General features: G+C 38.2%; 1 protein-coding gene and 1 pseudogene across 1 annotated transcript in view; both read right to left on the bottom strand.

Annotated features, from left to right (window-relative positions):
• LOC140244020 (uncharacterized) overlaps positions 1 to 14,696 on the bottom strand; it is a 64,617-nt gene that overhangs the window by 42,333 nt on the left and 7,588 nt on the right. The window lies entirely within an intron of this gene.
• Positions 5,251 to 6,568, bottom strand: LOC140243798 (uncharacterized; annotated as a pseudogene).

Raw genomic sequence — 14,696 nt, 5'->3', positions numbered from 1 at the left:
GGCGGAACCTATCTGTGGTGCTCAATCCAAATTTTCGAACCGGTTTCTGCTTCGTTGAAACGCCAAAAAACATGGCTCAGAAAAACGCTATTTTTTGGTCTTTCCTTTCACCATTTTGCTTTAAAATTTTGACAGATGATAGAAGACATGTTAGACTCCAATAATATATCAAAATCAGAAAATTGTAAGTTTTGACCAATTTTAATGCTCTGACTTCAAACTCGATTTTCACGGCTTCGACCGTGCGCGACTTTAGGACCTTTTTGTTGTAGCGGGTCACATATTTTTTATAAGGCAATTAAATAATGTCACGTGTGGGACAAATGCGATAAGTATGAGACATCCTCATACATATTGCATGTGAATGGATGTAGCTACAAATTGTAGCTGGGAAGGTCTCCCAGTACACAAATCGTCAATCATCCTGCGCAGAAAGCATCCCAACTTTCCAGCTACTTTTGAGTTTAATAATATAGACACTTAAAACAATACATGTACGGTACTTGACTGAACAATTTTCAGAATTATGCAAATTTCAAGGGCTTCATTTGCATAAATGTATAATACAGTGTTACGCATGGGACATTTACAAAAATTCATATTTATTCAAAGGAAAGCAAATTATATTTGATTAATATGAGTTATAGACACTTAAAACAATACATGTACTTGACTGAACAATTTTCTGAAAGGGGGAAGGGAGATGCCAAAATGAAAATCAGCATTAAAGAGATGGTATAGTTTTCGTAAAAATGGAGATTCAGTTTTCAACATTTTACAAGATGATTGGAAACTACTCGTAAATATGAATTATCAAAGAACATACAATTCTAGGACTAGAGGAATTCAAAGATTATTTGATGAAGATCCAATTTGAAATGGCTGAGATATCAAAAAACAAACAAATACAAAGTAAAACAAAGTGGTCCTAATGAAAAATGTGACCCACCTTTTATTAGGACACCACATTTCTGCATGGATATCTCAGTTATTAAAATGTTATTCATTTGTTAGTAGTAGCCACGACAAAAGTCATGGGTATACATACTGAGGTGTGACTCGAATCAACAACCTGATCGCTAGACAGACATCTAGTATTTATTTGATCACTGGGGTTCCATGCAGCAGGTATTGCATATTTATTAAAATTGATATTTCTTGTGATGTCAAGTTGTTTTTTATTGAAATTGAATGGCAAACTGCCCTTCATCAATGGAAGTAAACACTTTACTATTCAGTTTTTTATAGTAGTTAACAAGTGATCCTGATAAAAATACAGGGCATGCATACTCAGGTTGGTTATAAAAATATAAAATATGATTAAATATGATTATGATGGTAGTGATTTCGGGGAATATTGATTCCCTTGACAATCTGGATCAGTATTTGAGTAATTTCAACTGATTCTACTTCAATAATTATGCAAAATACCCATAAACAAGGTTCTCCACACACTAAATGAATGGGGGACAAAGTGTCCCATACGTAACTGTCCCATACGTAACACGTCATGTCTGTCTTTAATTAGAGCCTGTAATTAGAGCTTTTTGCCTCATGACTTGAAACTTACCCCTGATATTCTTGAGTGTTGTGACTTTCATCACAGTGAGTTACAAGTTGTGGAATGAAATGCTTTACAGAGAGGTTGAAAAAAATGTTCAAAAAAACAAAAATTTTCTAGTCCCATACATAACGGCACATATTTTCTCAACAGATTCTAGAATATAATTGTCAAGGTCATTTTTCTCCATTTTTTACATGACTATAGAAACTTTAAATGAGAACTTACCTGTTTGAAATTTAAATTGTATTTTATGAGGAAGGCGAAGGAAGAGACTACGATGCATAAGAGTAATAATAGGAGAGCCCGCACGCGCATCCAGCAATATTAGTAGCTCCGAAAAATGTGAATACCAATACCAGCAGTCATCCTACTGCTATTGAGAACTACCTGAGATTATGAAGAAGGGTGGGAGAGGAGGGACTGTAGTCTCTTCCTTCGCCTTCCTCATAAAATACAATTTAAATTTCAAACAGGTAAGTTCTCATTTAAATTTTCTATTTTATTTCGGAAATCTCGAAAGAGACTACGATGCATAAGAGTAATAATAGGAGACTTTGAAGACGGTAGTCACATTTTTTGGCCATACAGAACTGTACCAATGACCATATTTACCACTAAGGGGTATGGCTTTACCTTTTACGATAATACTGCATGGCTGAAACCCCCATTCTCATTCGTGAGGGGTTTCTCGTAATATGTTTGAAATGTCTTCTCGTTACTCCAGCCTGCCTGTGCCAAAATCTCATGTACATGCAGATCTTTCCTCTTGGCAGCAGACGCTGAGTCTGCCCTTGTGGAGTGTGCCGAGAACAAGCTGGTGTCAATCCCAGCTTCTGCCATAACTGTCTTAATCCATCGTGACAAAGTTTGGGTAGAAACCCTGTGATACGGTTTACAAAAACTTATTAACAGATATTTTTGGTCCTTCCTAATGATCTGAGTCCTTCTCAGATACTCTCGAAGGTATCGTACAATGCAAACTCTTCTGTCTGGAGGGTACACTCTTAGGCCAACGACTTGGCCTGTATTACCAGGTCTATGGTGCTTTAACAAGTCATCAATGACGAAATTGACGGAATTGTCTTTGAATGTCATCTTGTCTATTCTCAAGGCATTCAATGTCTGTACCCGCTGTGCTGAGAGAAGCGCTAATAACATTGTCACTTTCAACGTTAGCTCTTTCAAACCCAGTTCGGCTGCAGGTGATTTCCTCCTCAGATAGTTGAGGACAGTTCTAACGTCCCACACCTCCGTGTAGCGGGTCTGGGGGGTCGTAAGTGAAAGACTCCCTTCACAAATCTAGTTATTAGAGGATGAGTGCTTATGGAGAACGAACTGTCTGTGAGTGTCAGAAAAGAAGCCAGTGCACTTCTAGCAGAGTTTAGAGTACCGTAGCTGGCTTCCTTACGGAACAAGTCTGAAAAAAATTCTAGTGCCCATTCCGATGATGTCTGGAGATAGTTAATGTTGTTGGTAGTGCAGAAAACTTTCCATTTGCTGATGAAGCTATGATATTGCTGTCGTGTACATTTCCTCCAAGAAGCTACGATGACCTTGACGGTCCCTTCACTCAATCCCTGCGACCTGAAGGGTTGGCCGAAAGCCTGCAACAAAGCAAATCCAAATGTTTGTGTAAGGGGTGGGGCATTAAAGACACAGGTTGAACAAGAAGTTGTGCATGTCTACGTAGGACAAGTGGTTTTTCAGTCAGCATGTCCTGAAGTGCTGGGAACCATGATTGTGTAGGCCAGTTTGGTACTACTAACAACCCTGTGGCTTTATCTGCCCTTATCTTTTGCAGACATTTAGGGATAAGGCAGAAGGGAGGGAAAGCATAGAACCATAATGGACCCCAATCCACTGTAAATGCATCTACATTCTCTGCTGAAGGATCAGGCTGCCAAGTGATATACCTGGGTAGCTGTGCATTAAGTCTGTCATGGAAGCGAAAAGATCTATTTCAGGGAGGCCGAAATGTTCTACCACTTCAGTAAATTGGGCTTTGTTAAGCATCCACTCTGTTCGACCGTTAAACTTCCTTGACATGAAGTCTGCTGTGGTATTGAGCCGTCCTGGCAAGTAGGCGGCTGTGATCCAAATTTGTCTTTCAATACACCATTCCCAAATATCATGTGCCAAATTGTTGCAGTCCTGAGATCTGAAGCCCCCCATATTGTTGATATTTGAGACTGCAGTTGTATTATCCATTCTAATGAGAACATGAACATTTCTCAGGCTAGAGCAAAAAGACTTCAATGCCGATCCTGCTGCAAGGGTTTCTAGATAATTTATCTCATTTTTAACAGCCTTTTCTCTTTCCACTTCATTCCATCGTCCCCCTATGTTTGTGCACATGTCTGTTGCTCCCCAACCAGACCCACTCGCATCCGTGCGTAATTCTATTGTGTGCCTGGGTCTGTCGATAGGATTAGAGGTGTACTGTATGTGGTCAATCCACCACTTAAGTTCCTGTTTGGCTCTATTAGACAAGCTCATTTTCCTATCAAAATGACCTTTATTGGCCTTCAATGCCAAAATCTTCTCTTTTTCCAAGATTTTGTATACAGTATAGAGGGGCCCATATTGGGCTGCAGGAAAAGTAGCAATCAGTTTCCCTATCACTCTAGCCACTTCTCGGATAGAGGGGTCTGTGGCATTCAACAGACTTGTGCACTCAGCAATGATATCTTCCTTCTTAGATTCAGGAAGAGTAACTGTCATGCTCACAGAGTTAAGGACAAATCCCAAAAAGGTGATTTCTTTAGTGGGTTTTAACACTGATTTAGTCTGATGGACAAGAAACTTCAAGTCTTCGAGGAGATCAGTCGTAGCATCGACTGCTCTTTGAGTGCAAGCCTCACTCTTCCCAATAATGATAGTATCATCTAGGTATCCCACTACCATATGACCTGCTCTTCTCAGATGAGCAAAAACTGGTTTGAGAAGCTTTGTGAACAAACACGGTGCTGTACTAAGCCCGTTTGGCAGTGCGCAATATTGCCAAAGTTTGCCCTGCCACACAAATCGCAGGTATTTCCTATCCTGTGGATCAACTGGTACTGAATAGTCAGCATCCTGAAGGTCGACTGAGGCTAGAAAGCAATCTGGTGTGATAAATTGCATTGCTGTATGGATGGAATCCATTTTGAAATGCTGATAGACTAGGCTTTTGTTCAACTCTGAGAGGTCAAGAATGACACGAAGGCTGCCATTCTTCTTAGGGCGGGTAAAAATGTTAGAGATGAACTCTCCTGCTTCATGTGAACAAGGTTCAATAACATTCTTGGCTACCAGTGAATCAATTTCAGCTTGGATATTGGCCAAATCTTCATTCTTTACTTTGAACTGAACCAAAGGTTTAAGCCTTTCAGGTGGAAAACATTCAGGCTTGAATTCAAGTTTATAGCCATTCACAGCTTGTAGTACTGTGGGATCTGAAGTTAACTTCTCCCAATTACATGCATGAAGCCTCAGTCAACCTCCAACTGGACGGTCATGTACACATGAAGTGGTAGGTCTAGATTCTACAGATCTAGTAAATCGAGGAGTAGATCTAGAATACTGTTCAGCAGCCTGTTCGGCTATCCATAGATAAGGTAGCAATGCATCATGGTCAGTTACTGACATATCAAATGAGCAATCTGTTGAATCAATGTCTCCTACCTCTTCAGAGGAGGGCTGTTGGGTTACTTGTTGTGGGGAGTCTTGCTTCTGGCCTGTGGATGAGCTCTGCTCTGCGGCCGTTGCTGTGGGGGAGGTCGCGACTTCCCCTGGTAGCGCTGGTCTAAAAAAGGATGATTTGCCGTTCCATGCACGAAGCGTGATGCTGCAGCACTACGCGAGCCCGTCCAGCCTGCATCGCGAGCCTGCCGGCGAGCTCCGCTGTTGAAGGGCCGTCTGTACGGATGGAAAGAGCCGCTCGGACGAGAAGTATGTTTCTGCTGGGTCCTCATGACCCCAGCAGAGGCCTTGTGTTGTTCTTTTAGATCTTTCATCTGTCTTGTGAGATCGTCACCAAACAACAGCTGCGTGACTGGTGTGGAAGGCTTACAGAGATGCACGTATTCCGAGTTGATGTCTGGTTTAATCAGCTCCTTCCGCACGCAATTCAGTTCGAAGTGTGCGTTATTCAATAGGGCAAGTGCGTCTTGCTGAGACTCAGAGATATCTTGCGCGTCGAGAGAGCGAAGAAGAGCCCCAATACCGCGAGTCAGACATTTCTGCACTCTCTGTAATTTCAGATCTCGATTACGCGTGACGGACTGCAGGTGTTCCCAAATGGGAGCGTTCACTTTAGGTGTATCGAGGTGGGGGCAGTTGCTCGGTGGGGGGTATTTTTCAACCGTTTCCTCGATGGCTTTATCTTCTAGTTTGTTGCCAATAAAGTAGTTCACCGATTTTGCGATGTCCTCATCAACTGCCTCCCCAATCCCGAGGGGAATAGCATACTTGGCTGCCAACGGTGGTAGCTGTGCAGCAGGGGGAACCTCTTCCACCCCTTCGTCAAAATCGAACAGTCCATCACGCTCTGTGTCGTCAGACGTATCAAAATCGTCCCCAACAAAATGGCGGACGTTAGTAGGCAAGCGGGAAAAATCCTCCGCTGTACATTTTGGTGTAGACCGTGTACGTGTGTATGTACCACAGCAGCACGGCTAGTGGTTTTATCATGCGATTGGGGAAGGTGTTTCACCACTTCGGCGAGGAGATATTCAAGTTTGTCTAGACGAGAAGTAACGTCCCCGGAGGTAGACGCCCGATCCTCGGAAGGGGCTTTTGATACCGTATGAGGAGCTTTTTTTGGAATTTTCTTCATCTGCTTCTTCCCCGAATCTTGAGCCTTAGCCTTTCCGATGCTCACATTCTTCTGTACGTGCGCCGTACCGGCATCGCCGGAGGGAGGCGCTGGTGGTGGTAACTCTTTCTTCGTGGCACATACAGTACCTCCTGTCCACGTGTAGCACGTAAAGCGAAGGAAGGATCGTGCTGCTCTTTCGAGCTCATATTCATCGAGCCCCCGTAAAGTTTAGGCTCGAAAGATGCGTCAAAACACTTCTCAGTTGGTTCCGGATGACCGGCGAAGCAAAATTTCCTCGCGAGAGGGAAATTGAAGGCGATGAATTAATGGATAGAAATCAAACCGCGGAGCTATGTAGGAGAACCTCCTGTCGGCTGGAACGAACGCGAACGTATTGCTGGACGCGCGTGCGGGCTCTCCTATCATTACTCTTATGCATCGTAGTCTCTTTCGAGACTTCCGAAATAAAATACTTCTCCTAGATATCAATCACCATGATAAAGTTCAATATGATCAAAGGCCATTAACACTATTTTTCAGGTCATAAAAGTCGCTGAGTGTCTCATATGTGACGAGCGCGTTATCTTGGACTTGCCCAGTAGATGACAGGTTCGAGTCCCATGATTCCTTTTTGCGGCATGTTTGCTAAATTACAAATCAGATGTTGCGATCTTACAAATCTCATTTTTTGGAGAGAGACAAACTGAAGAAAATTCAAACCTCAGCAATGACAAACTGCACTTTTTCCAAGTTTGAGTGTTATCGTGAAGGAATGAATGTTTCACTGAATGGATGAGATAGGTCTGTCAATGAAAGTGGTTATTAAATTAAGAGGCCAGCCTGCAATCATGCAGTTTTGTGTTTAGAGTTTCTTCTACCATCTTATGGTTCATAACCTTCAACATGGCCACATTGTTGACAACTGGAATTGGTCATTCCCACAAAGGCTAACCTATTTTCCATTTTCTCTCTTCATATTCAAGACATGGTTTGTCGCTGCGAGCTATGTGTTGAATATCAACAGAGAAAAATGGTCTATGTGGGTTGGCCTTTGTGGGAGTGACCAAGTAATCAGACAGGTGCCCAGCTCGAAAAAAAATATCAGAAAAATATTATAAAAATATTCCAAAAATCACCCAAAAAATATATTTTTACGATATTTTTGTATGTAAAAAATACCCAAAAAATATATTTTTGAAAATATATTTTTTACGTTCAGTTTTGGAACACCGAATACTGTATGTTAAAAATATATTTTTTGAATATTTTTTGACACATCGTGCTGCTACAGCAAAAAAATACTGTAAAAATATGTTTTCTAGGTATTTTTAGTGCCTTTATCCTTTGGGGCTACAAAAATACTGCAAAAATATATTTTTCAAATATTTTTGTGTTACATTTTCAAGTTTGGACAAAATGAATATTAATTTTTTGAGTTATGTTGATGTTTGAGCTTATCCTAGAACACATAGAATGTCTATTCAGTATATGTGAAGTCATTATCCATATCCAAATTAACCTTTCATAAACATAACCCTGCAATTAGTCTTAGAACCTAGGCCTATGTAAACCATGTATCGACACCCTATACCTAGTTGGTACCAGACACATCACACTAACTTATATAGGGCCATTTTGTTATAATGTTTTAAGGCATGGTTACCAAGTAAATTACAGTTTTGATATTGAAAAATGAAAATGCCACCTCATAACAAAAGTTGAAATTATGAATACCACATTAACAATAATATTGAGTAAACTTTCTAACACAGTTTAATGCTTAATGTAATCATAAAAACAATTAAAACTATATTTTTTTCTTTTACTATTCCAAGAGAATTTGAATAGCTCATGAATATGCATGATCAGTAGAAATCAGTGAAAACCAACAGGTATTATGGTTAATGGGTTTTAATCTGATATGAACTGGTAAGCAAGCCCAGTCAGGTACATGGCTTTCAAGTTTCAACAAACTGTTTACACAGAAATTAACACGCACACGCACACACACACACACACACACGCATACACACACACACACACACATACACACACACATATATATATATATTGCCACACAAACACACACAAGAGCATTATACATACTTGGTCTACACAATAGTCTGCTAGTTTGATTGTCAACTGACTTCAATTTGTACCAACTGAATTCACTTTTACCACAAATTTACCACATTTTTAATCTTAAAGCATATTTTGATGCTTTATTTATCAATTTGTTTTTCACTAATTAAGCTGAAAAAATACGTGAAAAATATAAATAGTATTTCAAATTTGACAAAAATATCCGAAAAATATCCTATTTTTAGAGTATTTTTACTAACTGTCAAGAACGTTTATAGGGAAGATGAAAAAATATAGAAAAAATATTCGTCTCATCTCAAGACTAGAAAAAATACCCCCAAAATATGCTATTTTCAGAGTATTTTTAAAAAATATTGATAAAATATGGTATTTTTAGAGTATTTTTCCAAAAAATATCACAAAAATATGCAGTTTGAAAGAAAATACTAAAAAATATCCAAAAAATATATAAAAAATATATTTTTTAGTTGGCAAAAACGACTGGGGTGGGCATATTATAGGTTATGGACCATAAAATGTTAGAAGAAACCCTATTAAATCACAAACCGTCAATGTAAACCTGCATTCGTACAGGCTGACCCATTCAGCTACTTTCATTGACAGATCTCTTCCATTCAGTGAGACATTCATTGTTCCTTCATGTGACACTCAAACTTGGAAAAAGTGCAATTTGTCATAGTTGTCTTTAAAGTTCATGTGCTCACAATCATGCGTGTCATTTGTTAACATATTTAGGTACCAACAGAAAGATGACAACTTCCCCTTTCCTCACAGCCAACACTGTGCTGTGCATACATGGTAGATGACAATTGATGAAATAGTAGCCCATCAAAGTGAAAGCTCTAGCCAAAACGAAACTGCGTTTATAACCAATTGTTGCATTACTCTACTCAACAATAGCAACAAAGAAACATCCCAAAGATCTGTAATTCCTCACTCCTTATTGTGCTGATTTTTGGACAGGATATTTCACCTACACAAAATCACTTGATGTGTGTTTAAGTACAACATTAAACAAGGGCAAAGCTTCAGTGATATACAGTGGCAGGGCCCTCAGGAAGAATTCACAGCTTAGGAAATATGATGAGGCAGCCCTGGTTGTATGTTCATTATATCACCATTGTTTTTTAAGTCATGACTGATTTTTATTACTTAACTGTTATAACTTGTTACATTATTTTCATATTATAAATAATATTCTGATCAAAGTGGTACATTGTGCAAAAATCATAGTTTTGTATGTGGTGTATACATACCAGACACACACACACACATCAACTACTGGTACAAAATATATCTAGATGCCCCAAAAAGCAATGAAAATAAAAAAGCTGAGTGATAACTTGAATCCTTTCATAAAGCTAGATAATGGAGAGCAGATAATATGTCACAAGCAAGTACATCCTTGGAATACAAACACGTTAAGCCACTTCCTTGTTTCATGAGTATGAGAATAGAACTGAGGTAATGTATAGCAAAATAAACTTGGCAATGACTATGAGATCTCTTCCGAGAAACTGAAATGCTTTGCGTACAAGAGTTCATGTTTTGGTACATTGTAGGTCTACAGTGCACAGCCATTGTACAGTGGGAGAATGCCATGCAATATACCTTCCAGGGCAATGTACAGCACCAGCACATGCATGTATCACACCCATTCCAAAACATGTACCATTCACAGACCTCAGTATGTACAATGCTCTGTTGCAACAAATAGAGCACAAAATATTAGATGCACTTGACAGTTAACTTACCAAGGACAATATCAGTCACAATCTACAGTGCAATGACAGCCACAGGGTAAGATATCAATTATCAACAAGTACCGGTACCTGCTTTACGTACATGTACTTTGGTCAATGTTTGGAACAAATATGAGTCACTGCGTCATAAATAACAATTGATGCTAGACACCACCGTACCAACAGCGGGCGCTGATTTATGTCACTTCAAGTGAACTTTGATACTGCCTTAACAGAGTGGAGCACTGAACATTTCCCATATTGTGATACCTACTTAATTCAAATCAAGAATGCTCACTGCTGGTATTAGTATCAAATTCTATCATCCAAATACTCAATGAGTACCAAGACAAGCTGACTTCATAATTTTGATTACAATTAAACATTTTAATCATCCCTCCTAAAACCATTCACCAAAGCTATGTATGAGCTAATATTACAATATTAGTTCACCAGTACATTTTTTATTCTACAACTTTCCTCTTCCTCATTTCCTGTCATCAGAGCTAGTTCTACTGATTTTCACATTAATGGGACTGTACATCAGTACTAGTTGAGGTGGGGATTCGAAATTGATTAATCCGAAGTAAGATAATGAGAAACCTCTTTAATGAAATATGAAAGAGCATGTAATCTTAAGAAGGATTCAATGTTTATTTGATGAAAAATGGTTTTCAAATTGCTGAGATATCAAAAAAGTGATAATAATAACAAGGAAAAGTAGAAATTATGCGGTGCGTAATATATGTCCCCGCCGGAAGTAGCATCTAGTAGCAAAATGTACAATATAGGTCAAAAAATCAAGGTCAAAATTCTGAGTAGAAGTTTTGAAGCCCTCACCTAGTGCCATCACATAAAGCAAACGGAATCGAAATCGGGTTAGAAATGGCGAAGGAGTAGCATTTTGTAGCCAATGTACAATATAGGTTAAAAATCAAGGTCAGAGGTCAAAGAAGTCAAAGGTCAAAATTCTGTGTAGAAGGTTTGAAGCCCTCACCTAGTGCCATCACATAAAGCAAACGGAATCGAAATCGGGTTAGAAATGGCGAAGGAGTAGCATTTTGTAGCAAAATGTACAATACAGGTCAAAAATCAAGGTCAAAGGTCAAAGAAGTCAAAGGTCAAAATTCTGTGTAGTAGTTTTGAAGCCCTCACATAGTGCCATCACATAAAGCAAATGGAATCGAAATCGGGTTAGAAATGGCGAAGGAGTAGCATTTTGTAGCAAAATGTACAATATAGGTCAAAGGTCAAGGTCAAAGGTCACGACTGAAATTCTGTGTAGAAGTTTCAAAGCTCCCATGTAGTGCTATCATATAAAGCAAACAGAATCAAAATTGGTTCATAAATGACAGAGAAGTAGCAAATTGAAGATTTTGATCACACACGGACGCACACACGGACGGACACACGGACGGACACACGGACACACACACGTATGGAGCCCGTTTCATAGTCCCCTGCTCGAACTCGTTCGGCGGGGACAAAAAGCAATAAAAATTCAAAACCAATTTTAATCAATAAACTTTTGATACCCCTTAGAATTGCATGCTCTTTGACATATATAGAGTGGCTTCAAAATACATGTATCTCGCAAAACGTTCAGAGCTAAATCCTCACACCTCAACCAGAACTGTACACACCCTTTAATCTGTATTCAATGACTTGTCTCCAAGCTAGCTTTGTACTCATGTGCTGTATAGGCCTGCCCTCATTTATAGTTTTGATTATTAAAAGCTTCTACCATATAGGTTCATGGTTTTGTTTGATTTTACTTAATTGATTCAGTGAGTGAATTTGATTATGATGTGCATTAATTACAGTCATTAAGATTCAGTGTCTTCCTGGAAGAAAGGAAAAATAATACTTTTTCATTTTTTTTAGTACGAATATTTGGAATGAGGTAAAGTGTACATGCAAGTATGACGCAGAAATTATTTAGTCTTTGACATTAAGGGGGCACTACACCAACAAAATTGAAAATGACAAAAAATCACATATTTTGCATTTATGTCATGAAGAATTTATCAAAATCCCATAAAACTATATATGTACATGTTGCTAGAGATGTCAGCAATACAATGGTATACATTATAATAATATTATGCATGGTTACCGTGGGAACCAGATGCCTACAGGTGATTGGTTACCACAAAAATGCCTACTACTACTGTAAACTTTGGCATTTTTAGTTCATACAATGTATTTGGTCGATAGATGCAACTCAAAAAACCAAAGATTTTAATTGACTATTTTTGAAAAATGTGTTTTCCCGTTGCCATGGCAATCGGTATTAACAAATCAGAATTCAGCTGTCAATAACTTAAAAACTAAAGCCACAAAGTGCTCAATTACATTATTAAGCATCTCCTTCTGCATAAGTTTACCAAATTTGGGAAGAAAATATTGAAGCATTTTCAAGTTATAGCAAAATTTGTAAACAAAGGTATATAAAAACACATTCTGAGAAAACGGCATTTGAAAATGAACATGTCATTTTCAAACAATAAAATACATAAAAAAGTTGCATTCGCCATATTTCAACACAAAATTGATCTCAAAGTACAGGCAGTTGCCATTTCTAGCAGTATATAGACATAAATATCCCTTCAAAATATATGTAGAATTCACTTAATGCACTTTTACAAACATATTTTGTCAAAAATTATGATTTTAACTCACAAAAACACAGTACAATGATTATATTCAGTGTTTATCACACTGTAGTCCCACCTATAGAGTTTTCAATATGCGTTCTTCCACTGCAAAAATGTACCTTCAAAAGGGTATCAGAAAAAAGGAATTTTAACCACTTTTACTGCATTTTTTTAGTGTAGAACCTACTGAATACTGAAGGTAAGAACCTAAACTGTCACTTAAAAGTAAAAACAGAAAATTGGAAAAATTTTCAATTTTCGGTGTAGTGCCCCCTTAAGGACTTCTTCCATTTTCCACATTCATTTCAATCAAACCATACTGGTAAAATTTGATTACCAGTCACTAATGAATTATGGGGTCTCAAATGACATAAATCCACAAATGTTCAAGTACTTGCGCTGATTACCCTGACACAGAAACATACCATGATGGCAATAGGGCATAACCCACACTCCTCTCAACCCCCCCCCCCCAAAAAAAAAAGAAGTGATGACTACCGGTACTCAAATCACAAATAATAAAATAATCACAATGGATAACAGTAAATGAAACTATGGATAACATACAGGTAACAGTGACAGGGTAATTAATGCAAGTTACTTGTTCCAGAGAACCCCCATTTTTTTAAACAAAAGAACTAAAAGACAAAAATGAAAGGGGTGTGGGTGCCCTCTACCCTTTAACAAAAAAATTGTGTGCTGAAGAAGTTTTTTTTTCTTTTAGTTTTTGGTTTTGTTTTGTTTTTTTTGCTTGTCAAGTGATGAAACCCACAAGTGGCACCAGAAATATTTTTGCCGTTCCCCCCCCCCCCCTTTCGGAATTCCTGGATCCACCCAGGGCTGCTTCAAATAATGCAGCTGAAAAACATTACTTTACATTTTAATGCTTGGTATTGGTTGAGCACTTTGCTGGTAAATGAAACACAAAATATCATCTTTCTTAATTTGTTATTTTCTATCTATACTATTCTTTCTCCTAATGCTTTATTTCAAAGTAACACCATACCTGCCGATGAGGTGTGTGTAGAGCATAGAATTATTCATTACCTCCACCACGGAAACAAGTGAAAGCTTTCATTGCCATTTGATTGTTCTTTGATGGTTTGTTTGTTTGTTTGTTTGTTTGTTTGTGTCTGTCTGTGTGCAAAATAACCGCAAAAGTTGTGGACAAATTTGGATGAAACTTGAAGGAAAAGTTGGTAATGGCATGAGGAACAAATGATTAAAGTTTGGTAGTGATCCAGGAAGTTGTATTGGGAAGTTTTATCAATTTGTTCAAAAGGATTCTTGAATCTTTTTGCAGATAGGATAAATAAACTTGGGAATTCAAGCTGCTTGTATTTGAGGTTTGCAGAGCGCATGCTCTGCTCGGGTGAGATGATGCACAGCTGGAAGCTGCTGACGTGAACAAAAAGCTTCTTTCTTGAATAAGCTTCTTTTGCATTAGGTTTGTCTTATACTCCCTATATATTCATTCAAATAGGTTCTCAGAGCTATTACTGTATAACAGACATATTTTTGTTTCACACACTTTTCACTGCATAATGCAAACAGTAAAACTGTCCCATAGGATACTGTGCATGTTTTTTGTAAACAGGACCGTACAAATTTACACTGAAAATTGTGATTGATAAAAAAGTGTTAATTTATTGATGAATTAGATAGACAGTGCAATTTTTGCTTAGCTCACAAAATATGATTTTTCAGAATAAAGTCAAAGTTTAAAAAAAACCCATATATGGTCCCATATGATGCTGATGGATAAATGACCATAAAATAGTCTATAGATTAGCAATTCTTAACATTTGTGACCCTGCACCACAAAACCAACA

The sequence above is a fragment of the Diadema setosum genome, chromosome 20 (assembly GCF_964275005.1).
Source record: "Diadema setosum chromosome 20, eeDiaSeto1, whole genome shotgun sequence".
NCBI lineage: Eukaryota > Metazoa > Echinodermata > Echinoidea > Diadematoida > Diadematidae > Diadema > Diadema setosum.
The sequence above is the reverse complement of the archived record's forward strand: the minus strand, read 5'-3'. Positions and strand labels throughout refer to the sequence as shown.